The 20,411-nt window shown below is 34.6% G+C and overlaps 1 protein-coding gene across 1 annotated transcript in view; it reads right to left on the minus strand.

Annotated features, from left to right (window-relative positions):
• Positions 1–225: 225 nt before the first annotated feature.
• Positions 226–20,411, minus strand: part of ANKRD7 (ankyrin repeat domain 7) — a 43,533-nt gene continuing 23,347 nt past the window's right edge. The window contains exon 6 of the transcript XR_006738117.1: positions 226–275. The gene's annotated coding sequence lies outside the window, so the exon portion shown is untranslated. The remainder of the gene's footprint in view (positions 276–20,411) is intronic.

Genomic DNA, 20,411 nt, shown 5'->3' on the forward strand with positions numbered 1-20,411 from the left:
GATGTTATCTGACAAGGTACAGCAAAGTCTAAAAACCTAAGAATCTGTTCCTTTGGTAAAATTTGAAACATTTTTCTACCCCAAATCCGGTATACCTAGAAGCAACCCCCAAACAATTTTAATCAAAAGGGTAAAAAAAACTAGTATATGAAAATTACCCAACATATGGTAAGTATCCCAGCATCCTTAGTCTTCTCCTTAACTCCAGTATGTTTTGTTTCCCCCTTCCTTATGATAGTCTTGCCTTCACAGTTTTGACTGTCTTCCAGTTTACCCTGTAAAACCAAGCAACCAAAACAAAATCTGGAGGCCTGCTTGAAGCCCAGTCCATTTGACTAATACTTACCTCACTCTTGTCAGCTCCACAGGCTTAAATCCCAAACTCTGCTACCTGTAATCCTTTATAACTTAAGTGATTTCCAGGTCTGAAACATCAGATAGCTAATTATAACTACTACCTTTTTCCTAAGATGCTACAGCTTTGGATCAGTTCTACTGTGACTGATAGGAGCCAAGCCTGAACACAGATTCCAATTCATGCTTGGATGCAATGAATTAGATTTCTGGCTATTCTATAGGGAGCTGTACAATAAGATTAAAATCCATCTCCAACCCTAACTACACCCCCTTCCTACTTAACATTTCTCTTCTTAGCATATCTCAAGGGCTGAAATTTTGTGAATTCTAAAGCAATGAGAAAAAGAACTGATTCCAATTTTTTTTATGTCACCTACAAGTTTTCTTCATCAATTTATGGATTCTAAAAGCCCTTAACTCAAGGTCTTTTTCTCCTTTTATATTTGTTGTTTTAAAAATACACAGAGATAAAATTATAGGGATATGGACATATAGATAAATAGATAAAAATTAGTTTGCTATTCATATCTTTTTAAAAAATTAAGTGACCTGTAATCTAAGTTATAGAAGATTGTAGATAGTTATTTCCTTCCAGCCCTAACATCTACTGGAACACATTTTACTTTTGAAACGACATCTGGAGTTTAGAAAGTGCTTAGCCTCATAATAGCATATAATAGATGTTCACTAAATTTCATTGTCTATCCCTTTCCATTATTGTTTTTACTACAGATTAATTGTCATACATGAGTTATTTGCTATCACTAATTATAACACAATTCCTTAGGGGGAAATGCCGTCCTCCTTAGAAATCTCTGCTTCACACTATGGTTTCTAAAAGTATATCAGAGTAAAAATTGCTAGGGCTGAATATAGCTTAATTTCAGAAAACATCTGGAAAAGGAATGTGATAACTAGCATTAAATTTCTCAAAGACAGTTCCTTCTGAAAGCCATGTAAGTTTCTTTATTTCCATGTGCGCAGCTGTTGCTAACCTTTAAGTACAGTATATATCTTTGTCCTTAGGACAGCACTCAGAAATAGTATTGCCATCTCTTGAAACACCCACAGCCACAATCTGCCACTTGTGCATTTTTCTTTTTTACCACCTAGTTGTCCTTTCTTTCCACCTCCTTCATAAATGCCTTCGCATTCACTGCCCTCTCTACAGATCCTTTTATGCTTGTTTCCCAAAACCTTTGACATCAACTACCCTTATGAGTTCCAAGTGATTTATGATTCAATTCTTTTTCAAATTTCTATTCCCTTCTCTGGTCCCCATTAATATGTTCAGCTTTAAGACAACCAGGAAATCACGTGTCCCTCTTTCCCATATATTCATATTTTATGAATAATGGCATTTTGGTTGATCACTTCTGTGACCTGGTTTTCTACATCTAAGGCTCTCCAAATGCCAGGCCTCATGCTCAGATGCTCTCACATTTCAAATGTGCGCAGTGGCTCTATAAACGCAATGACCTCTTTCTTCCCCTGTTAAAATTTTGTATCAAATATCTTACTCCTATTTTTTCATAGATATATACCTACCATAATCTAGCCTGCCCTCATTTAGGCATCTTTCCAATTTCTGTAGTATTTTACATTACTATTCTACCCATATTATACCGTTGTTATTGTTTCATTTTAGAACAAAATGTAATCCTGGCTAGCTTCACAAAATTACCATTAAATATCTTCAACATTCTCTTTCTTGTTTCTTGTTTCAAGCAAACTCTTTCTAATATAATTCAAGAATCAACTTTCTATATTCTGGATTCAATGAGATTTACAAATGTTTTTTCATAGTATGGCTTATCCTTGCATTCCCTTAACTGTTCTTGCCAGGGCAAATGTTTTTAATTTCTACCTGTACGTGTAGAAATTGCCCCAAACTGGAAATACCCCAATATACTTCAATGGGTTAATGAATAAACACACTGTGGTACATCTACACAAAGGAATTCTACTCCTTTGTATAAAATGAATAATTCTTGCTATTCACTACTTGGACCTCAAAGGCATTTTGCTGAATGAAAGAAGTCCTAAGGTTACATACCAAATGATTCCATTAATATGATATTCTGGAAAAAAACAAACAAACAAATGAAAAGATTGGAACAGAGAACAAATCAGTGCCTGCCAGGGGTTAAGGGTAGGGGAGAGTCTGATTAAAAAGGGTCAGTATGAGGAAACTCTCTGTCATATTGAAATTGTTTTGTATCCAGGTGGGATGGTGGTTACAAAAATCTACGCATATGTTAAAACTCATAGGGAAGATTCATAAATTTCATTTCAAAATAAAGGCTCTTTCTATTTGTCTTCTTTTGAGCCAAGAAGTAAAGCTCATCATAGCCAAATAATTTATTTAGAAAAAAGAAGAGGATGGTGATCGGTAAGTAGCACAGAAGATAAGTGATGCTTTGAGCCCAGGAGTTTGAGGTTGTGGTGAGCTCAGCTAATGCCAGGGCACTCTAGCCCAGACAACAGAGCAAGACTCTGTCTCAAAAAAAATAAAAACAAAAACAAACAAACAAACTAGATAGTATTTATCATGACAAAACACGGGATAGTCACTCTTAGTTCTCAAAGGAGAGAAATGATTAAGAGCCACATTCTAAAGGACAATCAATACACACAGAAAGAGCTTCAGACACTTGGTAACTGGGAAATATTTTTCCCACAGCTTTTTGTCGAGTTACATTCTAAATTAAGAAAAATAGGTTTAAAACCAATAGAAGATTTTAAACAAAATAATCTGTATGCTTTTTTTCACCCCTACCAGCACAAATTGTACTTGAGGGACAGATGCTGTTTAATTTGATCCCATGTCCAAAAATGCTTAAGTTACAACTCTAGTTGTTTCATCGATGCAAAGATTACTGATGCCTCCTTAGATAATAGCATCCCTATAGAAACAGTATAAGTTTAATTATTTTGGTTATAAAATTATATTCTCTCACTGAACTAATTAACCTCTTAATCATGAAATCTATCATTTCCATAGGGAAGCATGAAGGAAACATTGATATTTCTAACCCCAAAATAAATTTGAGTATCTGCAAATATAAACTTGAATTGATCAATCTAATTGCAGAGAATAATATAAACTGTGCTCCATTCCAAATGACATGATCTTAACCAATATTTTTCAAAGTGTTGAGAACAGAAAGTAGGGGATATTTTTTTTTCCAGACCAGAATACTAGGTATATAAGGCAGAGTTAGAACAGTGAATATTATAACAACATTTCACAGTACTCACTTTCCCAGCAAGGACTTTCTAAAATCACAGATATCAGACAGAATAAAACATTTTTTATTTATATAAGGAAGGATCTTATAAAATTTAGAAGAATGCAAGTATATAATCAGGATAGAGATAAATCAACATCTTAGAAGTTATAAAGAAACTTTATTAAACATAGACAAGGAATCTCTATTACCAAACCGCATGGTGGGAGGGGTCTTCTAGACAGACAATTTAGGACTGTAGAGCATTGTATGTAGCTAGCCAGTATGGTTGGTTTATTTGGAGTTTAGGAACTGCTAGTCCACAGTAGAAAAACAGTTACATCTAAAATTTTTTAAAAGTAACAGTAAAAGCAATTTAACTTATGGCATATAAAAGGCTGGAGGAGGCAATTAAAAAGTAAAAGGGAGATTTAAGAAAAATCCAAGAAATACTGACTCTCACAATGTCTTGTGAGAAGAAAGCTTTTTATCTCATGGTATTCTGTAGGTTTTAGAATTTTACTTTGAAACTTGTTTCCTCCTCTTTACCAATTTCCTTAGATTCTTAAACTCTATTATATGCTTTATTGCAATAGCCTCTCAGCTGCTCTCCCTGCTCTAATTTCTCATTCCTCCATTCTACCCTCCCCCTCTTAATTGTTCTTGCCCCAAAACTGTTAGAACTGATAAACAAAGTCAGTGAAACTACAAGATATAAAATCAAACAAAAATTGGCAGCATTTATATACACCAACAGCCAACAATCTGAAAAAGAAATGAAGACAGAAAACCCATTTATAAAAGCTACAAAGAATATAAAATACCTAGGAACCAATTTAATCAAGGAATTAAAAGATTTATACAAGGAAAACTATAAAACACTAATGAAAGAAATTGAAGAGGATACAAAAAAATGGAAAAATATTCCATGTTCATGGATTGGAAGAATTAATATTGTTCAAAAGACAATACTACCCAAAGCATTTACAAATTTAATGCAATCCCTATCAAAATACCAAAGACACTCCTTACAGAAATAGAAAAAGAAATCCTAAAATTTATATGGAACCACAAAAGACCCCAAATAGCCAATGCAATAATGAGCAAAAACAACAAAGCTGGAAGCATCATACTACCTGACTTAAAAATATATTACACCATGTAGAAGACTGAAGCAGGGCCCACAGCTTTCACCTCTCACAAAAATCAAATCATGGTGGATAACAGAGTTAAAGCTTAGGTGCAAAACTATTAGGATTCTAGAAGAAAATGTAGGAAAAACTCTTACAGACATTGGTGTAGGCAAAGAATTTATGAAGAAGACCCCTAAGGCAATCACAGCAACAACAAAAATAAATGAATGGGACCTGATTAAATTAAAAAGCTTCTGCACAGCCAAGGAAACAGTCACGAGAATAAACAGACAACCTAAGGAGTGGGAAAAAAATTTCCATACTACACATCATATAAAGGATTGATAACAAGAATCTATTTAGAACTCGGGAAAATCAGTAAGAAAAAATCAAACAACCCTATCAAAAAGTGGGAAAAGGACATGAATAGAAATTTTTCAAAAGAAGATATAAGAATGGCTAACAAACATATGAAAAAATGCTCAACACCTCTAATCATCAGGGAAATACAAATCAAAACCACAATGAGATACCACTTAACCCCAGTGAGAATGGCCTTTATCAAAAAGTCCCAAAACAATACATGTTGGCATGGATACGGAGAGACAGGAACACTCATACACTGCTGGTGGGACTGCAAACTACTGCAACCCCTGTGGAAAGCATTATGGAGATACCTTAAACAGATTCAAGTAGACCTACCATTCGATCCAGCAATCCCATTATTGGGCATCTACCCAAAAGAACAAAAGTCATTCTATGAAAAAGACACCTGTACCCTAATGTTTATAGCAGCACAATTCACAGTTGCAAAGATGTGGAAACAACCCAAATGCCCATCAATTCATGAGTGGATTAGTAAAATGTGGTATATGTATACCATGGAGTATTATTCAGCTATAAGAAATAACAGTGATATAGAATCCCTTTTGTTCTCCTAGAGAGAGTTGGAACCCATTCTATTAAGTGAAGTATCTCAAGAATGGAAAAATAAGCACCACATGTACTCACCAGCAAATTGGTTTCCCTGATCATCACCTAAGTGCACATTTGGGAATAATACCAATTGGGTTTCAGACTGAGGTGGGGGGTGGGGGCAGGGGATGGGTATATACCTACATGATGAGTGCATTGCACACTGTCTGGGGAATGGACACACTTGAAGCTTTGACTCGAGGGGATGGGGGGGCATGGGCAATATACATAACCTAAATTTTTGTACCCCCACAATAAGCTGAAATTTTAAAAATAAGACACATGCACCAATGAAACAGAATAGAGAACCCAGAAATAAATACATATATTTACAACCAACTCATTTTTGATGGAGTTGTCACAAACATACAATGGGGAAAGGGGTCTCTTCAATAAATGGTGCTGGGAAAACTGGGTAACCATATGCAGAAGAATGAAACTAGATTCTTCTCTTACCATATACAAAAATCAAATAAAAATAAATACAAGACTTTCCTGAAACTATGAAACTACTAGGAAATAAACTATGGGGCAAATGCTACAAGACATTGGTCTGGCCAAAGTTTTTTTGTGTAAAACTTCAAAAGCACACACAATCAAAACAAGAATACACAAATGAGATTATATCAAGCTAAAAAGCTTCTGCACAGAATAGGAAATAGTCAATAAAGTGAAGAGACAACCCACAGAATGGAAGAAAATATTTGCAAACTATACGTCTGATAAAGGACTAATAATCAGAATATATAAGGAGCTCAAACAACTCAACAGCAAAAACTCCAAATAATCCAATTAAAAATGGGCAAAAAATCTGAATAGACATGTCTCAAAAGAAGACATACAAATGGCCAACAGGTATATAAAAATGTCCAACATCACTTAGCATCAGAGAAATGCAAATCAAAACCACAATGAGATATCATCTCATCCCAGTTAAAATGGCTGTTACCAAAAAGGGTATAATGGATGCTGGCAAGGATGTATAGAAAGGGGAACACTTGTACACTCCTGGTAGGAATGTAAATTAGCATAGCCACTAAGGAAAACTGTATGGAAGTTTCTTAAAAAACTAAAAGTAGAACTACCATGTAATCTAGCAATTTTGCTACTGAGTATATATCAAAAAGAAGGGAAATCAATATATTGAAGAGATACCTGTACTTCCATGCTTATTGCAGCACTATTAACATTTGCCAAAATATGGGATCAACCTAAGTGCCCATCAGTGGATGAATGGATAAAGAAAATGTGGTATATATACACAATGGAATGTTATTCAGCCATAAAAAAATGAAATCCTGTCATTTGCAGCCACATGGATTGAACTGGAGGCCATTATGTTATGTGAAATAAGCCAGTCACAGAAATACAAATATCACACGTTCTCACTCATATGTGGGAGCTAAAAAAAAAGTGTACCTCATGGGGGTAATCACTCTGTGGTTCTCCCTGATGTGCATATTCATAAATTTATATGCCTTTTCTCAAAAACAGAAAAGTCCATCTCATGAAGATAGAGAATATATTGGTGGCTGCCAGTGATTGGGAATGGTAGGGCAGTGGGAGGGATAAAGAGGTTAATTAATGGGTACACATATACAGTTTGATAGAAGATATAAGATCTAGTCTTTGATAGAACAGTAGGGTGACTATAGTTTATCATTGTGTATTATATATTTCAAAATAGCTAAATGAGAATAATTTAAATGTTTATAACATAAAGATAAATATTTAAGTTGATGGATATCTCAATTACACTGATTTTAACTTTAAAAATGATATAAATGTAGTAAATTATCACATGTACCCCACAAATATGTACATGTATTATATACCAATAAGAAAATAAAGTTTAAAAATAAAAAGAAACTAAACATAAAGCTAAAACTATAAAATTTTAGAGGGAAACAAAGGAAAATATCTTCATTACTTGATAGTAGGCAAATGTTTCTCCAGGAAGATTCAGAGAACAATAACCAAAAAAGAAAAAATATATATATAAATTAGACTCCATAAACGTAAAACTCCTGCTCATTGAAAGATACTATTAGGAAAATAAATAGTTAAACTACAGACTAGAAGAACTTATTTGCAAAATGTAAATATGACAAATGACTAGTATCTAGGATATATAAACAATTCTACTAACACAATAATAAAAGTAAATCTATAAAAAGGTAAAATATTTGGACAGCTTACAAAGGAAAATATACAAATGGCCAATAACCACATGAAAAAGTGATCACTACCATTAGGCATTAGGGAAATACCAGTTAAACCACAATTCAAAACCTCTACAAACCCACCAGAATAGCTAAAATTAAAAACAGACAACACTAAAATGATAGTGAGGATGTGGAGCAAATGGAACTCTCATACATTGCTGATGGGAATGTAAAGAGGTACAAACACTCTGAGAAAATACGGCAATTTCTTATTTTTAAAAAAACCTCATAAGCCTACCCTATCACACAGAAATTTTACTCCTAAGTATTTAACCAAGAGAAATAAGAAGATACGTCCACACATACTTAAACAAAAATGCGCATGACAGTTGATTCATGTTACCTGAAAACTGTAAACTTCTCAGGTGTTATTAGGAGAATGGATATACAGAATGTGGTATATTCTATAGTGGAATACTATTCAATATGACAAATGAAAAAAGTAACATGCAGCAACATTGCTGAATCTCAAAGCATTATGCTGAGTGAAAGTAACTTCACCCAAAAAAGTAAATACTGTATGATTCAATCTATATAAAATTCTAGAAAGGACAAAACTAATCTATTGTGGAAAAAAAATCAAAAGAATTTTGATGGAGGAAGGGGATTAACTGGGAAGGTAACATTCCTGAGCAATGTTCTATATCTTCATAGGGGTTTGAGTTGCACAGTTATATGCATTTGTGAGTACTCATCTCACGGTATACTTAAGATTTGGACATTTCATTGTATATAAGTGTTACCTTAAAATATAAATATTAAATGCTAGTTCACAAGAATGCATGCTTAAGTATTTGAAGAGAAGTACTGATGTCTGTTACTTACTTTGAAATGAATTAATAAAAAGGGCTGATAGATGACACAGAGCTGGATAGATGGATATGTGATAATGTAAGTACAGAACATAAGAATTTAGGTAAAGGGCATATATAAATTCTTTAAAATTTTCTGAATATATGAAAATTTTTTTCAAAAATATCGGGGTAAAAAAGGCAATTACAGAAAATATGATTTTTACAGGGATTTAAATTTTTTTATGTGATATTTTAGAGTGGACAGAGATTTGACAATAAATTCGCAAAACCAGAGGTTTTAAGTGCCAACTCAACTACTTTCCATCTGTAAACTTATAAACAAGTTACTTTTCCTTCTTCAGATGTGGTTTTCTATTCCATAAAATAAGAATACTAACATGTGGGCAACAGAGTTGTAAAGATGTTTACCCAGGAAAGGATACTAACCCTTTGACAGCTTCATATTTCTCATCATTCCTTGAAGTTTCTTCATCCACTGTCATTCTAGGGGACATCATGTTTATGGGAAGGGTATTTGTAGTGAGTTAGAATATTTGAACTTGAGGACCTCTAATGGTCTCTTTCAACTCTAGGATTTTATGTTTGGACAAGTCAGTGATTCCTAACTGAATTTCTTATATTTTTAGTATAAGGTCTCTACATTTATTTTTCTTGATTTAAGATTTGGACCTTTCGTTGTATACAAATGTTACCTTAAAAATATAAATAAGTATTATTAAACTCTAATTAACAATATGCATGCTTTAAAAATTTGAATATATGAGCACAACTTATCACGATATTATTGAATTTAATGTGATATACCCATTCCACTTGCTAATGACATAAAATGCTGCACACTACTTCGAAAATCTGTAGCAAAATTGCAACAGCCCCCAAAAGAATGAAGGCAGTATATTTATTAACTTATAAACTTTCTTCTCAAGGCTATTTAAGCTATATCACAAGTATTAATGAAGAAAAGATCATTGATAGAATGGAGGAAGCTTAAGCTCTGGGAAATAAATCTACTTTTAAATCTCCACAATAAAAAAAGAATTTGAATATATATTGGTAAGCAAAAAAATAAAAAGATGCTATCAGGTTCAAAATGAAGAGTTTTTGTTAAAATATAATTTTGTTCATTCACTATAAAAACTTAAGACTCTGACACAGAAGTGACTTCTCAAAACCCCTTTGAATGAGCTTACATGAGAAACTTCATGCTTCATCATCATCATTGCCATCATCAATTATAGCTCATTACACTCAACTCTAAAGAGAAAGAGCCTGGCTTGGAACACCAACACAGCTGGGAAACACTGTGAAGATTTGGCATGCAAAACACAGATTTCATTTTTGCTGCTTTCTATCAGAAGAGATTTTATAGCAAAAAGTAGTGTAATAGATGTACTTAACACAGCACAAAAAAGGATTAAATTTGAGTTTGCTTAATTTTGGAATAAAGCCTCTCTGGAAATAACCAAGTATTTTTTTACTGTATGCCTTTTAGAAATTTCTTAAGAATGAATAGTTTTTATTAACAAATTAAATGTGTTGGATATAAACTTTATTGTCTTTAAACACAGGAAAATTCTGTTTTGGGCATATCTTTTAAAATATTGCCTTTTGAGGAAATCTGTTTTCCCTGTTTCTAAAACTACCGCAAAATGCTTACATTTCGAATTTTACTACAATGTTATCTCTTTTTGTGCGTGTGTTGAAAAACTAAAACACCATTTCTCCAGCCTTGTTCTTTAAGCTCAGCTCCACCAATTCATTTGAATTTCTGTCCTCAGATATAACAGAAAAAAATAAATTTATATATGAACATATTCACATAAGTACATACAAATAAGCTACGTGTGTAAGCATTTCTGTTTAATCTAAATGTTGCCTTCTTAAGAGATCCTCCCCTAAGGTTTCTAACTGTGGAGCTAAGAGAAATTGCTGTAATACAAAACACCACCAATACATTTTTCCAATGGTAAATGATTCCTCATATAAACAAGAGAAACAAGAAAAGGGAATACAAAACTTTCAGTATATGTTGTGCACATTAACAACATATCCAAAAAGAAATTTTACTATGCATTATCGTACCAGCTTCTCCTAGAACAGTAGTTCTCAACCAGAGGTGATTTTGTGTCCCTGGGAGACATCTGGAAATGTCTAGAGACATTTTTGGTTGTCATGAGCAGGGAAAGGGGATGCTTATTGGCATATAGTTAGTAGAGGCCAAGGATGCTGCTAAACATCCTACAATGTGCAGAACCACCTCCCAAAACAGAGAATTATCCATCTTGACTTGCTAATAGTGTTGCCATTGAGAAACCATGTTTTAGAGGAAAAAAATAAGTCAAATTCCAAAGCCAATTTAATCCATTAGATATAGACAATAAGACAACCAATGAAAGTAGTAACATGCATAACAACATACACATTAAAATTGTGGTGATAATGGCTACAATAAACTTTCCCAGCCTCACTTCAATTTATAGGTTTCCTAGGGTGACACAACAGAGAATCGAGTCATGTTGCATATAGGAAACGCTGGTACACCTTCCTTGTGAGGAAGACAGAACAGCATCTTATAAAAACAGAATACTATAACAATCTCAAATTAGGAATTAACTTTTCTCACCAAAAGAAGTGGGAAATAGAACTTCATACTATTCACAGGACTTGTGGAGTCTGGGCACAAAGGCACGTGACTGAGGAATTAAGTGGGAACTAAAACCCAGCCCAGGCTCCACTTGCAGAGCTGTACGCAGACAGAGCAAAGGCTGCCCTACGTGGCTGTGCCCATCCACATAGGAAGCCTTTGTGAGTTTCTCTCCTTAGAGGTTCCCTACAGGCTACCAGTGGTCATGGTGGTTCACCCACTCACTCCAGTGAACACAGAACTCAGAACTCTAAGGGAGAAGAGAAACATTAGACAACACTCAAAAATTAAAAATTAGAAAGTGTTCCCTGGATTCACAAACCTTCTTTGGATTAAGTAAGGGGCTGAGGTATTGAGGAAGAGGACAGAGGTGATAATGGCATCAAAGAGGTCTGAGCTGTGTTGGGTAAAGAGTTTTGTCATGAAACCTGGGACAATTTCCATTATGTCTTCCACCTTGGATAAAGAAATCTAGGATTGGGTTACCAAATTCAAATAAGAGAAAAATAAGAAGATCCAAACAAGACACAAAGTAAACATAGGTTAAGAGCCATTTGTGAGGAGGAGAGAATAATGGGAAGAGAGGTGTGGAGTGTAAAGTGAAAAGGGTGTCTCCTGAGCCAAAGAAAAAGTGCCTTCAATGGTTTTTTGCATGGTTCTGCAGCCACAAGAGGAGACAATAATATGAGGATTCATGTGACTTGAGGTAGAAAAGAAGAGAAATCCAATTTGGACTAGGACAAAGATGATTCTCCTATCCTCATTGGTTAAAACATTTAATCACATTCTAATCAAAAGGATTCATAGGTAATTGGCAGAAAACCCCAATTATAGTAATCATTGGTAAGGTTAAGGAAGCTCAGTCTACACATTCAAGAATATAACAAATATGTCAACATTTTATGTAAATGAATTTAATTACAACTCTGGAACCTCACTGACCATGCTAATAGGAAATTCAACCTAAATTACCCTCAGGGCTCCTTCCTCCCCCAAGGTTATATAGAGGTCCAGGTAGGTTCTTGGTTACTGCCAATTAATCTGTACTGACAATCATTCTTCCAGTCTGCCTGAGCTTCTGTCCTCTGATTATCTATCCCACACTTGGGACATGGGAATCTTTCAGGAAGATAGGCAAACCAGTTCTAAGATCATACTGCCTCTCTGGGATGCTAATAATGAAAAAAATGAACCACTCCCAGAACCCGCAGACATCTGCCCCTTCCCAGTCTCTAGGAAGTTATCCTCTATCAATGTGATCAATAGCTTTCTCCTGCTAACATTTCCTCTTCAAAAGGCTTTTGTCAAAGAAGAGAACAACCTCTGAGTTCCAGCCCTTCTGACTTCCACCTTCCTCAATTCCTGAGGCAAGATAGCAATAAATCTATCAACTAGTTAAAATGGGGAGAAAAAAAAGCTATAGGGGGAACATATACATAATATTTTAATAGATTATCCTTTTACATATAGTTCATAAACATAGTTTATAAACTACATGTTTAGTATGTAAGCTAAAACTTTAATATGTAAGCTCCACCAGGTGGTTAATGCAGATATAATCATATTAATATTCAAACTTCAGTGCTCCAATTACCCACATGCTAGGCTATGGGAAGTTTAGTCTTTTTTTACAGAACCTAAATCATTGGTGCCTATGCTAACAAGGCACAACTGATTTCACTGTCCTATAAAAGTGATAACGGAGCTCCAGAAGGCTAGTCCAAATCTGGAATTCCACTGTCATCTTCTTTGCTGCCACACTAGAGAAACTGTTGCCAAATAAATCTGAAAATCCACTACATCAAAGTTGACAAAAGAAGTGCTACCTTTCAGATCACCGAGGCTGTGGCTTATGAGTAGGAAATCTATATTATTGCTTTTGAAAAGTACAGAGAATGAGTATTCTGTGTTACATTCAATACAAGTAGGGAAGGGGTCCTGCTGCTTGAGGTATAAAATATTCTGGTGGTTAGTGATATAGTCCTTTCATTGTTTGCCCCAACAAACCAAGCTGGGATTTCAAAGCTCAATCTAGGATAACCCTATGGAGAGGCACTGCCCCTGCATAGCAGACTACTTTCCCTGGTTTGAGCAACACCACCAACACTACAACACGGTTTCAGCAAAGATTTCCCAGGCAATGGGGTGAGAAGTAGTAAAATTGCTCAAAATCAGTCATATAGTTGTAACCTATACTTTCTTGCCAACTAAAGCTCCACTGCTGGATTAACAGATTCCATTTTCCCTTTATTCTTGCAGACTACCATCTGTTGGAGCAGCCCTTTAACCATCAAGTTGTCTGAACCCCATTGGTGAGCAGAGAACAAAGACTTTTTCTTCCTGGGCTTCATGATCTCCATGTATATTAGAAGATACAAATGGAGATTTGAGATTGAGGCACCACTCAAGCCCACTTACTCTATAGAAATATCTAGTTTCCACTATAAGTCTTCACACCAGAAGCCAGTAAGCCACAGCACATTAAGTTCTGATTTAAAGAACCTCTCCAAGTATTGCTAAATGGAGATGCCTTACAATTAAGGGTCTATTTGGTACCCAAAGTAGAAAAATTCATATAAGAAATAGCCATTGCAGAAGGCTATTTTAATAAAATTTATATTTGTCAGAGTTTGCTGGTTATTCATTTTTTGTCCACCTATCTTGCCCTAGATTTATTTTCAGCCCTTCTCTGTGCCCCAAGGTTCTGAATCCTCTGGACTGCATTTGGCCAACTGGTTCCCATTTGTATTCAGCCAGTTGGAGGCGTCAGTAGATCAGAGGGTGGGAGAAGAAAGATGTTTGTATATTCCCGACTCCCTGTCTAAGATGTATTTACTGACAGTGTTTTTATCCCTTCACTACTACAGTTCCTGTCCTACACCCCTCATCTAAGGACTCCAGCTCTCATTGGGCTTCTCAATATTGGCTTGAGATTGGACATCTCAATGTTGCTACTGTCTAAATTTCCCAACTTCCTTGCTGGTTTCCTTAATTCTGACATAACTCTCTAATTTTTCATTTTTATTAACATCTCTTCTAATCCCTAAGTTCGATTGTTTCTTTCTAGAACTCTGTTATAATTGATATTCTACGTGTGATACATACAACACGTAGAATCACTCCATTCATGTAATAACTTAGAATTTCTTCAAGCTGCAATAGTAGGTCAAATTCTCTATAAATGGCACCTATCAGAAGAGGCCCAATCGGGGAGGCAACTTACCACCACTCACTGCCAAATACATTACAACAGCTACAATTTAGCAGTTGAAGGATTAATTTCCATGTTACTAAGATTAATAGGGAACATGAAAGACAAGATCTCAAAGACTCTCTACAATATAAAACGTTCACTAACACCAATAAAATTAAACTAATCTTAGCACTAGATCATTTTGCATGAACAATCATTCCTACTGCTGATGTTTCTGTCCCATCACAGTGTTATTCTAAATATATAGCAGGACTGGAGATTTATTAGACAGTTTACAAAACCAACAGGTTATGCTGACCTCATCAGTGTTGCCAAACCACCCCCCCCCAAAAAAAAAAAAACACATTATATGAGGGCAGCATTTGTTCCATACAAAAAATTTAAGCGTATTTCCTCCTTATTTAAATTTGCTCATGGAAACCATTTTCCACAGAGAAGTGAAAAAAAGTGTTTGCAATGTGCTACGTTATTCCTATCCAGTGCACACTAGATGAGAACCATGTTTTCATAAATAAAAACCAACAGACCATGTCATTGCCCTCTTCTTTAACTTCTCTCCCCATGAGTACATGTGCAGTGGGGGAAGGTTCTGCTTCATACTGGGCTGTAGAATTGAATATTGATGGAATTTGCTGATGGTCAGGTTGTGGATGAAATGTTTCAGCACAGAACACAAAGGCCATGTTTCCCCTAAATTCAGCAGGTTTAATTTGATTTGACCAGTTAATGGTAACATAGTGATTACAAAAGTAAATCAACTAAGAAAAAAAACACTACAATTATTACTATAATTTTCAACCATGTTCTCCCCAGTGAGGAGTTTAGTTATGGTCTTAGTGCACCATAAGGGTTATACAATTCCCATTGGTATGGAATCCAATTTAAAATAACTTAGTATAGCATTCTTTTTAAAAAATCTGGATATATTATTAAATCATTTGCAAATGCTTTGATAATTTATAGACAGCATAAACTGAGAAGTAAAAGAAAAAAGCTGTTAAGGCATGATTAAAGTACCTAAAATTTACCCATATTCCCTACACAAGTCAAACTTTTAGTAAATTCTGACAGAGTGCTCAAGTGATTAGGTTACTCTATTGCTATAAGAATTTTTCCCTCACCTGCTAATTATTAATAGATGCAAGATCTTAGACAAAATATTTTCCTCATTACCTAGACCTGGCAGTTACAAATATATTTTAAAGGTACAGCCATCTCAAGTGGAAAATATAGCTAGGGCCTAAAATCTTTCTATTACAATGCATGGCATTTATATAAAATAAATAACTCTTGATTAAAGGGATTTGGCTACAGTAAATCCTTGACAAGGATAAAAGTAAAAACTGAAATAAAATATGTGCACTGATACATACCTTGGAGTTAAATAAAAACCATTTTGTAATCTAGATGCGTAGTTCAAGAATTTATTTTTACAGAAGGAAAAGCTAATTTAAGCCATCAGTTATTGAGCATTTACTATGTAATCAGATCATATATTATAGTGCTGGACACTCTAAGGGACACAAGGATATAAAGCATTACCACTCAAAAAGCTGTCCTTATGGAGATAAGATACAGTTTCATTAAATTATTAAATATCTGACAGTGTATGACTATGATATGATAGTATACTGCTGTGAGGTGATGTTGTCTTAGTTTAGGTTTTTAAACCATGCATTCACATCCTTGATTCAGTATTAATCACCCCTTGCCCTCTCACACACACAAACTTCCTGGAGTGCCAAAGCCCTGCCAGCATTGCTCACCTCTCCTCAAATCTGTCTTCACCTTCTCCAGTGAAAATATTCCCTTTTCTTGACAGCTTCTGTTTCCCAAACTCCCAGACTGAAGATCTTATAGTAATATTATGATCAAATAGGGTGAGACTGTAACAATACAGAACATTTCTACCCTAAGCACTAATTTTCAAAGCGAAAAGACAGAAAATTTTCTTTCACTTTTTTGTTCCTTTTCTTTTCTTTTTTTAAATTTCCCATAGCTTACAACTGCTAGCTAGGTATTACTGCAAATTTATATTTGGTACTCTTTTAACAATAGCTTGAATTTATAAATTGAATTCATTTTTAAAATTTTATTTTCTAATGAAGAAAACAATGAATAGGGCATCTCTTATAGAATAACTTACATATATATGATTTAACTGAAATTAATTTTCACTACAGATCATGTAGTAGATGAAACTGAGTTTCAGATAGGTTTAAAAACGTTACCATAGTTTCAGGGCTCAAAAATGGTAGGGCATGGATTCAAATCCATTCTCTAAATGGAAAACTTGGCATTGTTTCTACCACTCTCCTGAGGTTTGGGCTTTTATCCCATTGGTCTGGGGGCTACAGCCTGAAAGCCAGGACCCAGACAGTCACAGCAAGGCTGGCAAGTGGCTTTCTTAATGGCCTTTCTTCATGGTTATATGATGGCAGGCACCATGAAAGAATGAAAACATAAAATATAAACATATTCAGAACAAATATAGCCTAGTGGTTCTTAGGAAATCATTAAGTCAAAAGCTCTGAATACGCTCCAGGCCTTTTTTTTTTTTTTTAAACTAGAATAGAGGTACTGAACACCTGAAAACAATAGGAAATGATTAGTCTCACCCAGTGTGGTTCCCCAGGCTTAAAACAGCCCTCAAGAATAAGTTTCAAATCCTGAAAGGGAGGGAAGAAAAAAACATTTTGTGCTGGAGACATAGAGAGTGGTCAAAGTTCACAGAGTGAGAAAGCTGGTATTCTAAATAACTTAAATTTATTAGAAAATAATGCTATGAATCATTCGTATGTTGAATAGTTATATTAGACCTTTCTACACATCTGAATAATTCTAACCGAAATTAGAAAAATTGACATTTGACATGCATTAGAATTTACTAAATTTTAGTTAAAACTTCCAGTACAAATTCAAGAATAAGAGTGTATTTTCATATAACATATAAATTATATTCAAAGGGACATATAATTACATCATGAAATCTATAGTTTATTTTCCTCAAAAAGTAACAAAATTCCCAGTGTTAATTTTAGAAAAAAATGTATTCTTTTAATTAATCAATACTTATAAACATATCACAAACTAAGATGAGTACTATGTAAATTAAATTTTAAATTAATTTGAAAAATATAATTACATTTCCTGATACATGAGCATGAATCATCAATTTTATTTGTGAAACTCAGATGCCACCTATTGTTTAGAAAAATAAATACATCATTCTTTTTAGAGTTCTATTTTTACTAAAAACTTGCATGTCTGGAGAAATATAAATATTTACACATAGAACAGAACCTGGCTCTCCAACTACATAGAATAGAGTTTTCAAGGACATAAAAATATAAAATAAAGCTCTCTGATAGTTATATTAGGTTGGAGGAAATAAACTATCCTGAAGTGCCCATATGTTCAAAGTGTTTTGCCTTAGTAACATTTTTTATGTGTATATAGTTCTTAATTAAACTTTTTATTTTTATATCATTGTCAATTCACATGCAGTTGTAAGAAATAATACAGAGAAATCCCATTTACTCTTTACCCTGGTTTCCCCCATGCAAAATGACAGACATAGAACATTTTCATCATCACAAGGAACCCTTATGTTACCTTTTCTTTAGCCATGCTCACAACCCTCCTGCTCCCCAGTACCTCCTTAACCCTTTGCAACCACTAGTCAATTCTCCATTTCTATGAATTTGTCATTTCGAGAATCTTCTGTAAGTGGAATCTCATAATAGGTAAACTTTTGGGCCTTACTATTTTCACTCAGCATAATTCTCTGGAAATGCACCTAGGCTGTGATGTATATCAATAGTTTGTTCTTTGTTATTGCTGAGTAGTATTCCACAATGTGGATGTACCACAGTTTGCTTAGCTATTAACCCCTTGAAGGACATGTAGGCTGTGAAAAGTTTATGGCTATTACAAATAAAGAAGCTGTGAACACTGGTGAACAGGTTATTAGTAATAATAATAAAAATATTCCACGGCATGAGAGCTTTAGAGATTACCCATAATGCTGCAGGGCCTCTGCTGAAGTTTGGATTCTTCAACAGTCCCAAGAGTTTTGAGCCCCAGAGTGGACGTGGCTCACTTGGCTATGAAGAAAGTCCCTTATGAAAAAAGTTGGGTGATTCTTCTAGCAAGAAGTGTGTGTGTGGGGGTGTGTCTGTCTGAAAGAGCAGTAGGATACAGATATCTAAACTTGAAGCGGGAAGTAGGAATCCATGGTACCACCGATCATGGTGAAGTCATAGTATATAAAATCAATATACAAAACTCAGTTGCATTTCTATACACTAACAACAAACTATATGAAAAGTAAATTAGGAAAATGATCCCATTTATAATAGCACCAAAAAAAAAACCACCCTTAACCAGGGAGGTGAAAGACTACATACTGAAAGCTATAAAGCACTGATGAACTCATAGTTCTGTATGTCATGGTGTGGTGGGCTCTTTGCTCAGGGTCTCAAATCAAGGTGTCCACAAGCTTCTTTCTCATCTTGTGCTTGTGCGTAGGGTTCTCTTTCAAGCTTAGATAGGTGCTGAAAGAATTTAATGGCTTGTGTCCGCAAGACTGAGGTCCAGTTTTTCTTACTGGCTATTGGCTGGGAGATACACTTAGCTCCAAGAGGCTATTCTCAGGTTTTGTCACATAACCCCCTTCAAATTCAAAGCCAGCAAGTGAATTTCCCTCCCCTCACATCTTTCTCATACTTGTATCTCTGACTTCTGGACTTCTGTGTCTGACCTCCAGACCTAGTTTTAAAGGGCTCATATGATTAGGTCAGGCCCAAACAGGATAATCTCCCTTCTGCCATTTAAGGTAATATAATTACAGGAAGCATACCTTATCATATTCACAGGTTCCACAAATACTCAAAGGGAGATTATATAAGGGCATAGATCACTTGGGGTCACCTTACTATTGTGCCTGTCACACAAAGCATGAGGACTCATATAAACTAAAGCATAATTTCTTAAAGAAGGTAAGAGATTTTCAATCTGTAACCTCTCCAATTAGCTGAAAAATCTTTCTAGATTATAAGGTGTTTTTCATCTTAATACTGTCATGCCTAGTACATACCTGAAATATAATGGAAACTCAGTAAGTACTTGTTGGATGAAGCACTTGACTTCTATTTGTGAATACAAACTTCTAAAGCATACATTGATTAACCTTATTCTCCAGCACCCTCCCTCAATTGCCTCAGTAGCTCAAGGCAATCAGGAGTCCTCAATCCTACTTGAAGGTCTCTGCTAGTTAAATACTCAAAAAAATTCCAAGTGAAATGATAGTTCCTAGTAAAAGTAGTACAACTCCACCCATTATGTCCCTGAATTATGAGAATCTTGAATATGGAAAAAGTGCAAAGGATCAAATCAGTCAACGCACATGCACATGTAGTTCAGATGTATAAATTGAACATTTAGTATAGACATTCTTCAGTAATAATAGAACAAGCCCTCTGGCTTCTAATCCTTCTCCTTGCTAATAACTCAACTGAATAAATATAATGAAGTATAAAAATTATAGATGCTGCAATCATTGGAAGACACTTATAATCCATTAAGCATTTCATTTATTCAACAAATATTAATTTTAATACGTGCCTATTATGTGCTAAGAAATGTAGTAGGTATTAGAGAAGATATAAATTCTTTCAAAATAACAAGTCTTCTATATGTTAGAACTGACTCATGGATCTCTATGTATTCAAATATCTTAAAACTTTAAAACTTGGATAAAGAATTCTCTCCCTACAGAACACTGTGAAAGAAAGAATCAAATTCAGAAATTTAAAAT

The sequence above is a fragment of the Lemur catta genome, chromosome 11 (genome assembly GCF_020740605.2).
Source record: "Lemur catta isolate mLemCat1 chromosome 11, mLemCat1.pri, whole genome shotgun sequence".
In the NCBI taxonomy this organism is placed as follows: Eukaryota; Metazoa; Chordata; class Mammalia; order Primates; family Lemuridae; genus Lemur; species Lemur catta.